Below are 17013 nucleotides of genomic sequence, written 5' to 3' on the forward strand. Positions count from 1 at the left end.
TTCCGCTTTTGCAGGATTTGTAAAATATAAGAGAAAAAGATACAAGTCTTGGAACAAGTATCATGTTTGTTTCGAAACTGTTTCGAAAAATGAGTGAGAATAATTACTTTTACAAATATATTTGTAAATGATTAAATTGAATAACTTTATACGACCAAAAGATCTGTAAAGTGTTAATGTATTAATAATTTATACAGTGAACATTCTAATTTTGGAACTTTTTATTCGATTTACTCGATTTAACAAATTTTTACCAAAGATGTAAGAAAATTAAATTATCTCAGATTTTTAGAATATAATTCTTACGGTCGTCTGTATTTTCATGAAATCACTTAAATATACTTCACAGTATACTTTAAAGCAATTTATCAACTCTAGAAAATGGTCGAAAGTTTTCTGGGGGATTCTTAAATGTTTGGAGTTTGAAATTGACAATTGAAAGTAATTCAGAAGTACTGAGGGAGACACTAAACTGTTCCCATTGAAACTTGAACGAACAAGAAACTTACATTTTCGAAAGGAATGTAACTAAAACCCTGTAAATTTGAAATACAGTTCGTGTAAAAAGCAGTCGTTGTAAAAATCTTCAAATCTATTTGAGACACTCAGTCTCGCGAAAAAAATTTTTCAGAGTTTTCACGTAGTACTTTCAAGAAAAAAACTTATGTACCTTCGCGCATGAATTTATAAAAACATGTTCGAAAATAGTAAACGCAAAGCCAAAGGTTTCACGCTTTAAAATGAGATTAGATTTTATTTATGAAATTACAATAATTTAAAAGTATGTACTAATACTCATTGCGTATTGCCAATTTTTTTTTAGACGTTAATTAATATTTTCATAAAGGATATAAATTTCTTTTTTTTTTTTTTCAATTATTTTACAAACTTCTAAGAATGTGTATGTACTCTTGTTCGTAAAAATTTGACCAATAAACGATGTTCTACGATAATTTTGTTGAAATTGCTATACGAGTGTACTATACGAATTGTTGAAACTTACTAAACGAATGATTTTTACGCTATTTGTCTGACTTTGTATTATATCTGCAGGCAAGAGCAGCTGAACGTTGAATTTCCGACTGCATTCGCTACTTCCGGCTGTATCGATCGCCGTGAGTTTATTGCCTTTTCATCTAGTGTCAATATAGTGATTGCCTCGTTTCCACGTCACCTTTAACTTCGCTCCTTCTACCTAACTTCCGGCTGATAAAGAAGAAATACACCATGTTCCCTCGTTTTTTTTTTTTTTTTTTCAAATTCGAGCGTTCAAACAGATTTTTCTTTTTCAATCGATTTTGATTTCTTTGACAAACACGGAAGCACAACATCTGAACGAAAATAAAAGAGAGAGAAAAAAATTGAGTGTATTTTCTAGGATTGTCGAAAACAACTCTGAGAAACGCCTCGACTTTCGAGCTAAATTTGTAATGTGTTCCGAAATGCTTTGAATTGAAGTGAAAGAAAAAAATTTCAGAAGGAAAAGATGATACTTATTGAGCATAATGTTTTGCAAGTGCAACAACGCATATTCTGTAGTATATGAAAAAATACGTCGAAAATAAATAATATATGTACTTTGACATTTTAATGTAATTTAATCTTATAAATAAATTAAATTATAAAATATTTATTATATTTGTTTGCTGGACAGTATGCGATAATTATTTATCGAGTGGTATTTTTATTTAAAAAAAAAAAGACAAAAATGCTAAAACTGTGCAATATGAATTACTTTGAAGAATTTAAAATATTACGTTTAAATTAGAAAGAAACAGCTCTGATGCCGATTTCAGCGAAATTCGGATCTACTCTCTATTCTGGATTTAGTTAGAAACTAAAACTCGTCAAGCAACCTTTCCAACTTTTTGAACTTTGAAACTGAACTTCCTCTAATTTTTTTGTCCCAATCCACTCTATATATATGTACGCTTAACACGAAAAATTTATTGACGAAAAACAGAAACCGTATTATTTCTATCCTAACAGAGAAGATAGAAGAGAACAATTTTCGTCGCGTGTATCAACAAGAATGACGATAGTCGATCCGCAAAAATAACGATTTTATTTCTGACGTAGCGTAACAGGCGTTCTTCTTGCGCGAGGGAGCAAGGAAAGGAAAAAGAAATTCTCGTCGGAGGCGAGAGCGCGGGTTGTCACGGTGCCAGCAATGGCTGCCAAGAGGACACCGTAAACTCTATCTCGCGAGTACCGTTTAGCCTTTTAATTCGACCAAGGCGAGCCATGTTCATGTTTCGACAAAAAAGAACTCCACGGCTGTCATTGAGAATCTTTGAAACACGACCGGGTTCGATTGTCAAAGAAAGTGTATCGAAAGCTTTTCAACCGATGGAACCGGTACTAAATTGTTCCGCATCGCCGACCCAGAGAAATTCACCCGAGCTTGAAAAAAAAAAGAAAGAAGGTTAATCCGACAAAAAGGTTTTGTGATAATTAAGTCTGATAGTGTTAAATATTTACTCCCGTGATTTTAATTACTCTATTCTATTATATATATTCATTTTATTCTAACATCACTGAAAAAGAATATCTGAATTTTCAATTTAATTTTATTTTTCATATTTATGAAAATGATACGCAGTAAGTGCAAAATATAATTAATATAAACCCGTGAATATAAAACAGAGCCGCTGTTATAAAATATTATGTTCTATATAAATATTAAATATTAAATTTATATTATATATAATGTATTATATTATATTACATATATATTAAATTTATTATATTATATTGTATTAAATTTATATTATATTATTATATTATATTATATTAAATTTATATTATATTATATTACATATAATTAAATATTAAATTCAATCTGAAATTGTTTCGTCGCGATTTAATTTTATTCCTTAATTTAATTCAATTTAATTATTTATTTTATTTCCTAATTCAATTTAATTTGTAATTTGTAATTTGACTTTTCTGTGAAAAAAAAAAAAGAAAAATTGATATTATTGAAAACGGGAATGACAAGTTGGGAACAACGTAACAAGCTTTAAACAAACAAAAAAATCTCTGACAAGTTTACTAAAGTTAAGAAACAATGAACCACAATTGTTTTCCTACACAAATCATGAATACTCGAAATAAATCCAAACATTCGAGTAACAATGTGTGTTCCAACACGATCTCTGTAGGAGAGATGTACTTTCAATCGATTAACGCAATCACGTTAGACGCACCCCTTCGATTTTAGAACCAAACTCGACCAAGTGATTGACGATTTCCTTTGCGCCCGATCTGCTTTCCCAACGTTCTCATTCCACTTTTAACAACTTCGGTGAATAAGAAAGAACTTCTCCTAATGCACGAATTCTTCTCGTCCTACCCGAAGCACGGGAATCTTCGAACTTTTACTGAACACTTGGCGACAGAAGTAAGAAAAAGAAAGTGCAACGAAACTGATCCCCCAAACGTGAAAAAATGTCCAACGAAAGTGTTTAAAAACCGTGAAAATCTTTCGTAATATTTAATTACAAATTAAATTCTAATTTATTTATAAATCATCTATAAATTTATTTGTAAATTAAATCTTTTATAACGTTTAATTATAAAAACAGAGTTAATGATCTCAATTGGATTCTCTTGCACTGGAAAGATTGCTGTCAACGTTTTTTAAATAGGCGCGAGCACTTCTTGCGTTCGATCGAAAATTTTTTCAAGAGGATATAGCAGGATCGTTCAGGGAGGAGGGGAAGAGCGACGTGAAAACTCTACGAGTCATTCTTGCAGGAAGATAAAGGTTGTGTCATTGCCTGGCGTAAAGAGGACGAGATAAAATTGGAAATCGATTCTACGCGTGGGAAGCGAAGCACGTAAGTAGTAAAGGTCGATGAATAGTCAGCCATTCGTTCGATAAATAGTCACGCGCGGTGTCTCATTCATAAATTTCCTCGAGGAAATTTGAAACTTGAATTGTTGCTTGCACAGTTGTTTTTGATCTGAGACAATTTGCGTTGAACGTAAAGACGACGATAAATTACGACAATAAATTTTGCTGTTCTTAAGAAGATTATTTTTGTCGCGACGATTCTCAAACTGTGAATGAATAACGCGCCATGCATAATTTCCTTTCATGAAAGAAATTTAAATCTTAATTTGTACGTATTTTTTGCCATGACGTGATTTTCAAGTGATAAATTTGACAGTATATAGACGAACTATATTGTTCTAATTATAACTAAAACTACAAACTATAAATAAACTATTATTTACGTTAAATATAATATAATATAAACTATTACAATATAAATAACATAATATATATGTGTTAAATATAGAGTGAGAATATTATTTATATTATAATATATATTTATGTTAAATTTATGTTAAATTTATATTAATTAAAATTATATTAAAATTATGTTTAATACATATTATACATATATTTAAAATACATTTATAATACATATTATACATATATTTAAAATTATGTTTTAAATATATATTATGCTGTATTTATAATACATATTTAAAATTATGTTTTAAATTTATAATATTTATGTTTTAAATTTATATATTTATGTTATATTTATGTTAAATATAATATAATATAAACTATTATAATATAAATAATATAATAATATAAACACTATTAAATATAATATAATAACATAAATTATTATTTATTTTTGCTGAAATGACTTGTGTTGACTCAAAACTATAAAGACACATTTCATGTTGTATCATGCAACCATGCGTAGTTTCATTCATAAATTTGTAGAAGGAATTTAAATCTCAACCTACGTTTGCAAAGTTATTCCTTCAAATTAGAAATAAATTATTTATTTTCATATTTCTTTCATTTTAATAAATTTATATATTTTATAATATATAAATTCTTATATAGACGATCAGAGGTATAACAAGTCAACAAAGAAAAGAACAAAGTTCGTTCATATCAAGATTGATTCATATCAATTTTTCGAATCGTTCACGAGGAAATCGAGTTGGAAAATTTGTTCGAGTATATATAGCTCAATTTAGGGGACATGAACGAGTGATTTTTTTTGTCGCAGGAAATTAAATTTCGAAGCTTTGTCAAATGTAACGTGTGTATCAAACCAAGAAATTTTTAATAAATTTCACAGTTACATACTTTCATTTTATATTTTAATATACTTTCATTTTTCATATATTTTAAATATATACTTTCATTGACAAAATTCGTAAGCTATATCCTTCTTCCTTAGCAAAATTATAACAACGAAAATAAGATAAATCTAGCATTGATTTCTAAAATACTCTGCAAAATGTAGACACCACAAATGTAGAATATTATTTCACGATGAATTCTTATGGTTAGACTAGAATGTACTAACTGGAAAATAATCAGTGACACACGTATATATATATATATGTATACCTGTTGCTCCTAGTAAATTCAGGTCAGATTTAAACTAGGCGGTACGTCGATAAACCGTGTACTGTAAAAATGAACAGATATTACCAACAGCTGTCGACAAAGCTTCAACGGCCTTTAATATCATCGTTTATCACCGTCGAAGAAATTCTGTATAGCGAACGACTCACGACAAATGACCTTCGTTGAAAACAGCGTACAGTAGCGAAAAATTCCTCATTTCCTTTTTATACCATTTGCGAATATTTTTCAAAAACATTTTCACATATCATTTTACGTTTTAATATCATTCATTTACTCTTAGATAATTTATTTACTAATTTTATTTGCTCTTAGATAATTTCCCACCGTAACGTTTCGTATCATACACGATATAAGTAATGTTTTACATCGTTTATTTATTTTTAGACAACTTAGACGTGTTTTACATCATTTGCTTGTTACAAGACAGTTACAGATAGAAGGTGAAGCAAATTTATACGTATTCTCTTACGAATATTTCTTTGAAAATACTTGAATATATTTATCGCTCTCTTTTTATATCTGCTCGCAATTTTTATACTTTCTTTCTGGCACATTGCTAAAGATATTTCCGTCCTTCACAAATATATCTTTATACATTTGCGACTATTTTTACACAGGAAATTTCAAAAAAATACTATTACACTACGAACAGTTTTTATTCTAGATATTCGCCGTAAGAGATCAGAGGAACAATTTGAAAAACAAGCCTTTCTCACTTTCTTCTACAAACTGTGAAACCCTATTCCTTGCAAACTTCTTTGCAGAAACTACCCGCTAATAGGTACGAAGAAAAAGAAAAAAAGAAAGTTTCTTCACGCCTCCGCAAGTTTTTGCGAAAAACTTTCATATCTCGAAGATCCTCTCTTTGAAAATACACGTTATCGGCGCTCATGCATTACTAATGTTCAATATTTTTCAAAGGCATCGGTGACAATACACATTTGTGCGTAGGCGATTTCTAGGAACATCACTATCAATTAGACGCGTTCAACGTGTGACGACACGACGTGTGACAAACGAAAAAAAAAATTTCGAAACGCGAGGGATCCTGTTTTGGCCAGAGTTTACGCTGCAGTTCGCTGCTAATTTTAACCAATCGCACTTTGAATAATACAGCGGGTAAGCTGGCTTTCTCTAAGCTCGATTATTAAATGTGCATCATAAGCTCGATTATGCGTCGATACGTTTGTGAACAAACAGCTGCAGAACAATAATCCGGAACGTACTTTGGAAAATCCTGTTGCGACTCATGATAAAAAAAAAAATCAGAAAATTTGTTGCAATACATCGGCAGTAATAATCCTATTTATATTAAAATGTATGCTCCAAAATTATATTTCTTGTAGGAACGGCGAACAGCCGAGAGGGAAAGGAATACGATATTTTAAAGTTGGAATAATTTCAAAAAACATGAATTCCCTTCGAGAAATCTATTTTAATATTAATAAAATAACAATAATAATAATAATGTTATAATAATATACATAATATTACTATTATTAGCCGAGAGGGAAAAGAATTCAATATTTTAAAGTTGGAATAATTTCAAAAAACATGAATTCCCTTCGAGAAATCTATTTTAATATTAATAAAATAACAATAATAATAATAATGTTATAATAATATACATAATATTACTATTATTAGCCGAGAGGGAAAAGAATTCAATATTTTAAAGCTGGAATAATTTCAAAAAACATTAATTCCCTTCGAAAAATCTATTTTAATATTAATAAAATAATAATAATAATAATTTTATAATAATATACGTAATATTACTATTATTAGCCGAGAGGGAAAGGAATTCAATATTTTAAAGCTGGAATAATTTCAAAAAACATGAATTCTCTTCGAAAAATCTATTTTAATATTAATTAATATTAATAAAATAATAAATTAATATTAATAAAATTAATAAATTAATATTAATAAAATGATAATAATGTTATAATAATATACGTAATATTACTATTATTAGATTATTATATAATTATTATATTATTTAATAATTATACTGTGTTAATAAATCTATTAATAAGAGCAAACTCCCTCGCGAGTTTCACTGTGTCTACAAGCAGTTATCGTAGTACCAAAGCCAATCCAATTCTATCAGCAGAAATTGCAGTTAATTCCCCCTCGCACGAGGAGAACCGCGATCGTGCGTAATAATATCTATGAAAAGTGGTTGCTCGGAACGGGGTTACAGCCAATTCCATGGACCGACTAAAATTACATTTCAAATGAACCCACGCGCCTAACCAAGTGCTCGCTTAACCAAGTTTCCGAAACGAGATATTCTGAGAAAACGGGCGAAGGCCAGAATTCGCGAACTTTCGTCTGCTTGCCGATCAAAGGACGACAGTAACGATTTTACAACCAATTTCACGCGAATTCCGATCATTTGGACGGATTTGTAGCAGTTAACAGAGAACGTACCGCGAATTCAGCGATTTGGAATTCAGCGAATGGAAGTTTGCAGTGCGATTTCAAGGCGAGAATAACGGGATCAGCCATTAACGATCTGAGTGCTTATAGCGTACATAGCAACAACTCGATTGATTTTGATCGAGTTTACATTAAAATGTGACCGTCCCTCTGAAATCTCTTTCAAATTATATAGAATAATTTCTAAAAGTTTTAAAAGCCATCTCCTCACCGATCTCAATATCCGTGAAATACTATGTTAAGGTCATCGACTTTTTCCTGTATGCACATATATAGTTTTCGAGAGATATTCAAAAAAAGAGGAGAGTATTTGAAAGAGATAATTTTTCAAGAACTTTATATACCTACTGACTCTCTGATATCATAAAAAGGCAATAAAAATTAACAATAAATAGACCGGGAATTTTGAGGCAAATATATTTTAATATACTATACTATATATTTATATATATTATATATGCTATACTATATAGTTATATATATCAAACGTCACATTTATATATTTATGTTAATATATTCAATATTTATATATCATATTATACATATTACATATTATCTATATATTAATATATTTTAATTTACCTATTAAGTATTATAAGTATTACAACGTTATAACATTATTAATTATGTATTATATATATTATTTATATATTAATATATTTTAAGAAGTTTTAATTTACCTATTAAGTATTACAAGTATTACAACGTTATAACATTATTAATTATGTATTAATTATTTATTATATATATTATTTATATATTAATATATATTTTAAGAAGTTTTAATTTACCTATTAAGCATTATAAGTATTACAACGTTATAACATTATTAATATTACAACATCATACAAAATAGTTTTTACACTTTATACATTTTTTTTTACATGTTTCTCTTCATTCTATAAATCTTCCATAAAAGTATGCAAGTCTAACAATGAAACTCGTTTAAATAGAAAAGACCAAAACTAACTAATTCAATTTAAATTATTGACTCTCCCATTTAAAGATATTAGTTAAGAATCAAACAAACTTCCAAACGCTTCCCTCTCCAAGCAGCTAAATGAAATTCTCAACCATAAGTAAACATTGATTCTCATCGAAAATTGTTCAGCAAAAATCGATAGAAACTCTTTGGTCTTAGAATGGCCACTCTCTCGACTTGACGAAGCGATTCGCCCTCTTATCGCTCGAATTTCTTCCCCTTAGTGGCCAACCAGCGTCCATGATATTATAATGTACCCACCGCGAGGGAAATGGGAGCCAACCGAGGGAAAGAATACCCTTTCTACGACGCGTAAACGAATAAATCTGTCGGCCGGCGAGTCGTTGCCTTTATTTCGTAACCAGCGATGTTCCTCTTTCTATGAAGCCAGCGAGAAACACAAGATTAATGTAAAATATAAAAGTCGACGAACGCGGCGCGGCCAACAATAGATAATAATGATCGAACGAATGAACGAATGGCGGGCCAAAGGACTTACGCTCGGGTTATGGATTAACAACGAGCGCGCCACAAATTGCTTTTGTTATTTTCTCTCGACGACCAACCCGAGCCGCAGTTTATATATTTTGTGGGCTGACTTTGCTCCGTCGGTATTTTACCAAAGTAGATATTTCACCAATTTCTTTGAATTTGCCAGAATTCGCTGCATTTTCAGAAATTTGAATGATTTTTCTTCGTAAAATGTACGAACTGTACTAATTTCCCTGATACGATTTTTATATAGTTTTATAGTCGTAGGTAGTTTTAGTGGTGAATACGAGAATACTTTATGAAAAGAATTTGATTGGATCAATCTATTATACTAAGAATTAAGGCTCGAATGAAGTTTCAAATTGATGAAGAAGTAAATTAAAATTTGTATGAGAGACATTGGAAGTGAAATTTGTAAATTAAAATTTGTAAAAGAGACATTTGAAGTGAAATTGTTTGTACTGAGGATCTTCAGATTCGGATGAAGCGAAGGATTTGTGACAAATGCAGGTAAAAATATTTACAAAAATAAGATTGAAAAGAAAAGAACATAGAAATATTTGTATCGAGAAATAGAGTGCAAATAAAGCAAAAACTTTGTGAAAAATGTAGACAAACGTATTTGCAAAAGTAAATTGAAACGTAAAGAGAAATATTGGAGAACGCAAAGATGCACTGACAATTGAAGTTTTTAAAAAGGCGAAAGATTTATAAAAAATGGAGATAAAGATATTTAATAATTAACTTGGTTTCCAGTGACCTCGTGCAAAATAAATAAATTCTCGTATGATGGTAATTACAAAATCATACGTATTATAATAGTAAGTTTATGAAGATGCGATCTGGTTGTAAAGGAAATAAGTATTCGATAAATAGCGCAAGCAACACAAGGAAATCTCGACGAAAATAAGTTAAATAAGCAGCTGATTTTGAAAAGGGCCTCGGAATTCTATTCGAGGGAATCTACTTTTGTACTTTTCTGACATATTTTTCCAATGAAGTCCCGGAAGCATCGCGCGACCTCGTTCCGAATGATAAACAACGATTGAAGAAACTGGCGGAGCTCCTGCATTTCAACAGAGATTTCGTTTCCTTCGTCTTTGCGGAAAGAGATCCGGAAGCAGGAATGGAACGTGTAAATAAAGAAGCACTCCTATTTGAACGCGTAGATCAAAGAAAGAAATCCCGAATTTTTTATGGGAAAAGAAATAGTTGACAAAGTGTCCATTTTATCATTTAAATAAACGAATCAGCACTTTTCTTTTATTTGAACATATATATCGTGTGAATAATATTCGACGAGAGATGGTGTGATTTTCTAATGAAAGAAATATAGTTTATAAAATAGTTGATGAAAGAATCTCAAAAAAAAAAAGAATTCATTACGTATTTTTATTGTTTAAATAAACGTCTAAACATTTGTTTCTATTTTACGTATACTGTGTGAACTAGGAGGAATCTCGTATTTTGTTTTTTGGAACAGAAAGAAATAGTCGATAAAATAAAAATCAACGAAACCAATAATAAATCAAGAGATTTTAATTTCTCAAGAGAAACGAACGAAGTAAGAGAATGATAAATGCACATGCATTGCATGAATATTACATTTAGACAATCAATAATAAATTAGTAAAAGAAATACGAATTTCTCAACGAAAAAAAAAAAGAACACAAATAAAATAAAAGAATAAAAGAGTTTATAATCTCCGAATCTCAATAAAATTATTATTTATTTTCTCGTTTCGATAGTGAATATATTTAATCGTGTGTTACACAAATACGATATTTAGCGAATTAATAATTAATCAACAAAAGAGATTCTAATTTCTCAATAAATAAACGACAAAAGTAAATAAAATAAGAGAACAAGGTTCAAACGACGCGTTCCGATTAAATTCGACGATTTCCATCCAATCAAATTTCATTTACAGTATCACTGATATAAAACCCATTTGTTACATAACTATTGAAACGAATCGCCAGCGTTATTTACGTTCAATTTCACTGGATTATTAACATGTTGATTTTATGGAAATCTTCCAATCTGATCGAAAATTTCTATTTCTAATTTCCGCGAACGTTTTAACAAATTAAAACAAAAGATCGACGTCGAAGATTGGAATTTTTTTAATCGTTCCAATTACAAATAATATTAATGCATAACTAGTAATTATAAATATATTGTATCTATTATTATATCTATTTAATAGCAATATTATTTAATAATATTATTTTATCTATTGTATCTATTTAATAGCAATCAAAAAAAGAAACATTTTTAAGAGCAAGTTCTTTTTTTAATTTTTCCAGAAAGAACTACTTTTCATCATGAAATATTTTTCTATGCCAGAATAAAATGAACGTCCGTTTCATTCATTATTAATTATTATTATTTAAAAAGTGGAAAAATAGAAAAAAAGGTTCATATGTTCACACGATAATGAAGATATTTCACAACAATTGAACAGAAAAAGAGAAAGACATTCAAAGCTACTGCCATAGCCGAAAATCCTGACGTGAATGTTATGTAACACGTCTGACAGCATTTGAAAGATCCAAGAAAGCATTTAAGGGCAGAATAAAACTTTGAAATTTGAAACATTTCAATCTGATGAGTGAGTAGTAAAATAAATAATTAAAATTAATTAAATAAATTCTGTGTCTAACAGAATTCAAGAGTCGCATAAATAAATAATAATAATACACTATGTGTCACTGTATGTTCATGCCAGAAATTTATTCTCAATCAGAAAGATAAGAAAAGAGAAATTAATTTTTTTAAACGACAAACAACGCTGCTCGATCGGATTTTCTTCAGGATCCAAATAAGAAAAGAAACAACAGACAAGAAGATGTCACCATCTGCATTCCGAGATAATATCATTGACGCTAAGAGGTTCGAATTGAGCCGATGATAGATTAAATAATGTCCCCTCGGAACGAATTACGAAGAGAAACTGTCTGAAAGACGCTGCCAGAGAAACTCACATATTCAACTCGCCAAATCTCACCGGGATTAACCCTTTCAATTTTGATTTCTGGTTAAACATAATCAACATACAAACTTGTATCATTCGATGACATATAATTTTAAATATTTCCTTTTGTTTTAAATACACAGAAGAAGCGAGAGACATTGATTCTGAAGAATTCTGGCATAATTTCAGGAAAGTACCAATTTCAAAACATTTCAGAATAAAAGTCAGAGTAACGTACATTTGACATGTAACAAGTTACAGTTATAAATATTATGCATACGCTATTCATAAGATAGTATGATATATTAGATCTCTGACTGAATACAATTCTGCAGTATGTTATTCTAAAAGATATTAAAATAATATGTAAAACTTTGTCTGGGACATACAATCAATCGCAAAATTAGCGTAGTTACCTGTTAAAAATCACCATATGTTAGAAGTGTATTACAAGATCAATCTTTATTTTATATACTATAATTTCTTGTATTCTATATTTACAATAAACATATCAGATTCTAAACTAATCCTTACAATCCGTTATACCTAATTGAGAGTTAACCTATTAAAATGACACTGATTAAGAGTTAACCGATTAAAAACCAACGTAACATTTCGTTTCGAACTTCTTCGGAATCAAACTCTATCTTTTAATGTTATCTTTGATATTGATAGTGAAAGAACATTCCAAGAATTCGTTTAATATTTTCTTCGTCATTGTGTGCTCTCCAGCTAAAAAAATTCGTGAAATTAAATTAAGAATTTAAATTAAGGAGAAATTCAAAGTTTGAAATATTGTGATAAACTATAGCTTGGTACTTAATATGGCCTTTTTTTACAAGTGACAGTTTCCTTTCGTTTAATGAAAAACATGCCTAGATCACCGGAAATCAGTCACAGTTGTTCGAAATAAAGACGATCGATCCATAGCAAGTCCGATTCAGTCTGAGAAAGAAAGAACAAGAAAGAAACAAAGAGCATAAAACGAAACGTAATTGAACTGAGAGCGTGTAAGTGTAAAAGAAGAGCAAACTGCCTTTCGCACCTCGGTACTGGATTGTTTCTCTGATACGTACGTAATTTTAGAACTTGGCACAATTTGATTTTATTTTCATTCAGACCAGTACGTCGCGGCCAGCTTCTTGACACTGATTGTGAGTTCCCGGCTGTATCCCAGACAACGTGTCTCGATTGAAATTTTACCATCTGTTGCTCTCTACCGTAAGAAAAACGGTATGGAAACATTTGTTGGAAAATCACGAAGTTTGTGAAGGAAACGAAAACATTGGATCGCGAAGATTGGCAAACAACGTCGAATATTTCGACGAAAGAATAACAAATTTGCGTGCACCGTTCAAATAATCATTACGTCAGAAACAATATCCGTGAAATATTATTATTATTATTATTATTATTATTATTATTATTATTATTATTATTATTATTAAAGCATTTTAAGCCTTCACGTTAGTTCTATTATTGAGGTTCTCCGTATATTTGCGCAAAAATTCTAAAATACGAAATTGCACAGAATGTACGTAATGTGAAAAAATATACAAACTATAGTAAAACACCGACAACGTGCTTTTCATTGGGTGGCCAAATAATTTTTATAACGGCAACAGTTTCAGAGAAAACGATCCAAAAGTAATATATAAAATAAATGAAGTAAATGTAAAAAAAAAGGTACAGAATTAATTTTTACAACCTAATGTTTAAAATAATTATGCATTAGTTTATTTGATCACGAAAATGATTTCTTTTCAAATTATTTCTTTATTCGACCATCAAACGATATAACTTTTCATTTTATTTTCTATCTTGTATTTGAACAAATTTTTATTTCCTGTACTTGTTTATTTTATTTGAATGATCGAATTAAATAAGTAATTATTTAGAAATGATTTATTTGACTCTCACGCTACCTACGCTAAATAAAGTTATTTCCTCTATATCATTTATCTACATAACGATAATTAGTTGAAATAATTCATTCATATTTAACGAATCATTATACAATTTCGTAATTCGCTATTCTGAACTGTTATTTTCCATTTTAAGTTACTCTTCCAAAATTAATATTAATTTACATGAAAATCCGTGGATTTCTAGAATTGAAAAACTCTTTAAAAGATTACGCAGACAATCAAACTTCCTGCTCAATGCAATTAATTTATCGTACAGATATTATTAATTCGTTGCACAATCCTCGATTCATATTAACACTTTCGAACTCTCAACAACTTTTGCAATCGCCCAAAGCACGTTCCATTCAAATAACCACGACGTGAGAAGCAATATACGCAAAAGAGGTAGGAACAACGATAGTCAAAGAGGTATTCTCGGTTATTCCCCTTCCCTGCAATTTTATTCTCGAGACCCATTTCCAGGGGAGATAGAATAACTAGCGTCCACACTCTTGTCGAAAGCTCGCTGTTTGATAAACCAACGAGCCAGATTGTAAGAGAACTGGCGTTATTTCGATAAACCAGGCGCGCGTACGATCGAAACAACCCAGCATGAACTGGTTTACAATGTAAAGGTGCGTCCAGATTTGTTGATATATGTACCTCGCGTTACCGTTACCTACTATGTCATAATGTTACAGTACATAGACATAAATAGTGTTTTATTACTGCATCGTATTAAAGTAAAAAGTAAATAAAGTTACTTGTTTCGGCAACTATGAATGTCGATAAAGTGGCTCCCTTTAGTTTGACCCTTTTACTACCACTGATATAATATTACTATATATATATAATAATATAATATTATATATATAATTATAATATATTATACATATAATATTATAATGTAATATATATAATATGAAAATTGCCAAGGGCCAATTTATGGTTAAATGTTCTTTATAAAATTTCTAAAAGTATCAAATCGACTCTAGCTGTTTTCCACGTGTTTCAGGTTGGGTTAAGATACACAAAACTGGACGAAAACCAGTACACGATTTTACGTAATATGTCAGCACACTGCTTGCTACACGCTGATCGTTATCAAGGGACTGATTAATGATCAACATCGAATTCGGGATACTGATCATTATCAATGGATATTACAGATAATCAGATAATTAGTAATTACTGATTAAGGGAAGTTATCAAAGTCATTATGATCGAAGGTTACAACTACAATTACAATTATTAATCAAAATTTAATATAATATTTGTATAGATATATGATCAATTATTAATCACAAAATGATTATTATTGTTTACCTTTAACAACAACACTGTGTATATTTTGTAGAAACTATATATTTCCGTACTGTTGTGCGTAAACCTACAATTTTATCAGAATTTCTTGAAAATATTCGAAAGTCTCGTCTGTGTAATTTTCGGCACTTTCCGTATAACTTGACGAAGATAAACTTCAATGTCAAATGACCAAAATTTTGAGATTCCTAATTGTGATATACGCACTCATTCTTATCTCAACAATATATCAGAGAATTTTTCACAGAGAAATATACCAGAAAACTTTAACAAATTATTGTGAATTCAACGATACGAATGCTCTTTGTCCTATATTTGTGGTTTTGCTACATAAATGGCGCTCTTAGCGCTATCCTTTGGACGAGCGTTACAATGCACTTAGCATGACAATCCTGATTCTCAATCTGTTCAATTGAAACGCGATAAACTAATTCTGACGACGTTAACGTAATGTTGGTATCGACATAAACAAATATAAAAACGGTTCTGCGGTTGAATCTCGTTGGTACACAAGTGTGAACGTACCTTAACGCTTTCCACCGCGATATCAAGACGAACGTGCGTGACACGTGTGCCCGGTGATAATTATCAACAACGACAGTAATCCAATGAATTAATGCGCGCTCCAAATGCGAATTAATAAACCACCAAACTGAAATTCCATGTTTTAGGAGGATTTGTTCGTCCTAATATTTAGTTACGTCGACGATTATTAATTATTGTTGCATTTCAACGTTGGGTGATACGATTAGATTATGAGATAAAAGGAGCTCGAGGTTCCTCAAGATATAATAGGATCACCATTCTATTTGTAGATCGACGATGCAGTAAATTTGGATATTTCTCAGTTACACACTGAGTGATTTATAGATCTTTGGCTTTCTTGGATCGTCGTGGAATTTTGGACAGATAGGCTGCATCGATGGATACAGAAATGTGCAGAATATACGGAATATGCAAAATTATCTCATAATTTAGAATGTACGAAGTATTTTCTAACGTGGGATAAAATAACTGATTTAATAAGTGAGACAAATTCCTACGCAGTTGGATTTTATTAGATTCTTACACGGTTATATATATATATATATAATTATTCAGACTCAAATAATGTTTATTAGATGTCGATTTGAAGCTCGAATTTTATCTTCATTATGTATCTTTTTGTTTTATTTTTAATATTATTTTATTACAAAAATATAAATAAATTATGTATCAGATTATTGATTACAAAAATTGTAACAGGTTTCTGAAGAATCTGTCATTCAAATGAAAATGTAAACTACGAAATATATAAAGATTTTTTTTAATTGCAATAATATGAAAATAATAGGTTTCATTCGCTAGAATTCTTGATAAAACAAAATAATACATTTCTTAGATTCAGAAAAAGCTCTCTTTTACTGTTCTGTATTTTAAAATTAAAAACATTTTTCCATATACTCTGCAACGTGTACACAACAAAAGTTGTTC

The 17013-nt window shown here is 29.9% G+C and overlaps 1 protein-coding gene across 5 annotated transcripts in view; it reads right to left on the reverse strand.

Annotated features, from left to right (window-relative positions):
* Positions 1–17013, reverse strand: part of LOC122528824 (QRFP-like peptide receptor) — a 106645-nt gene that overhangs the window by 64171 nt on the left and 25461 nt on the right. The window lies entirely within an intron of this gene.

This window comes from Frieseomelitta varia, unplaced genomic scaffold, assembly GCF_011392965.1.
Source record: "Frieseomelitta varia isolate USP_RPSP 00005682 unplaced genomic scaffold, Fvar_1.2 scaffold_263, whole genome shotgun sequence".
Lineage (NCBI taxonomy): Eukaryota > Metazoa > Arthropoda > Insecta > Hymenoptera > Apidae > Frieseomelitta > Frieseomelitta varia.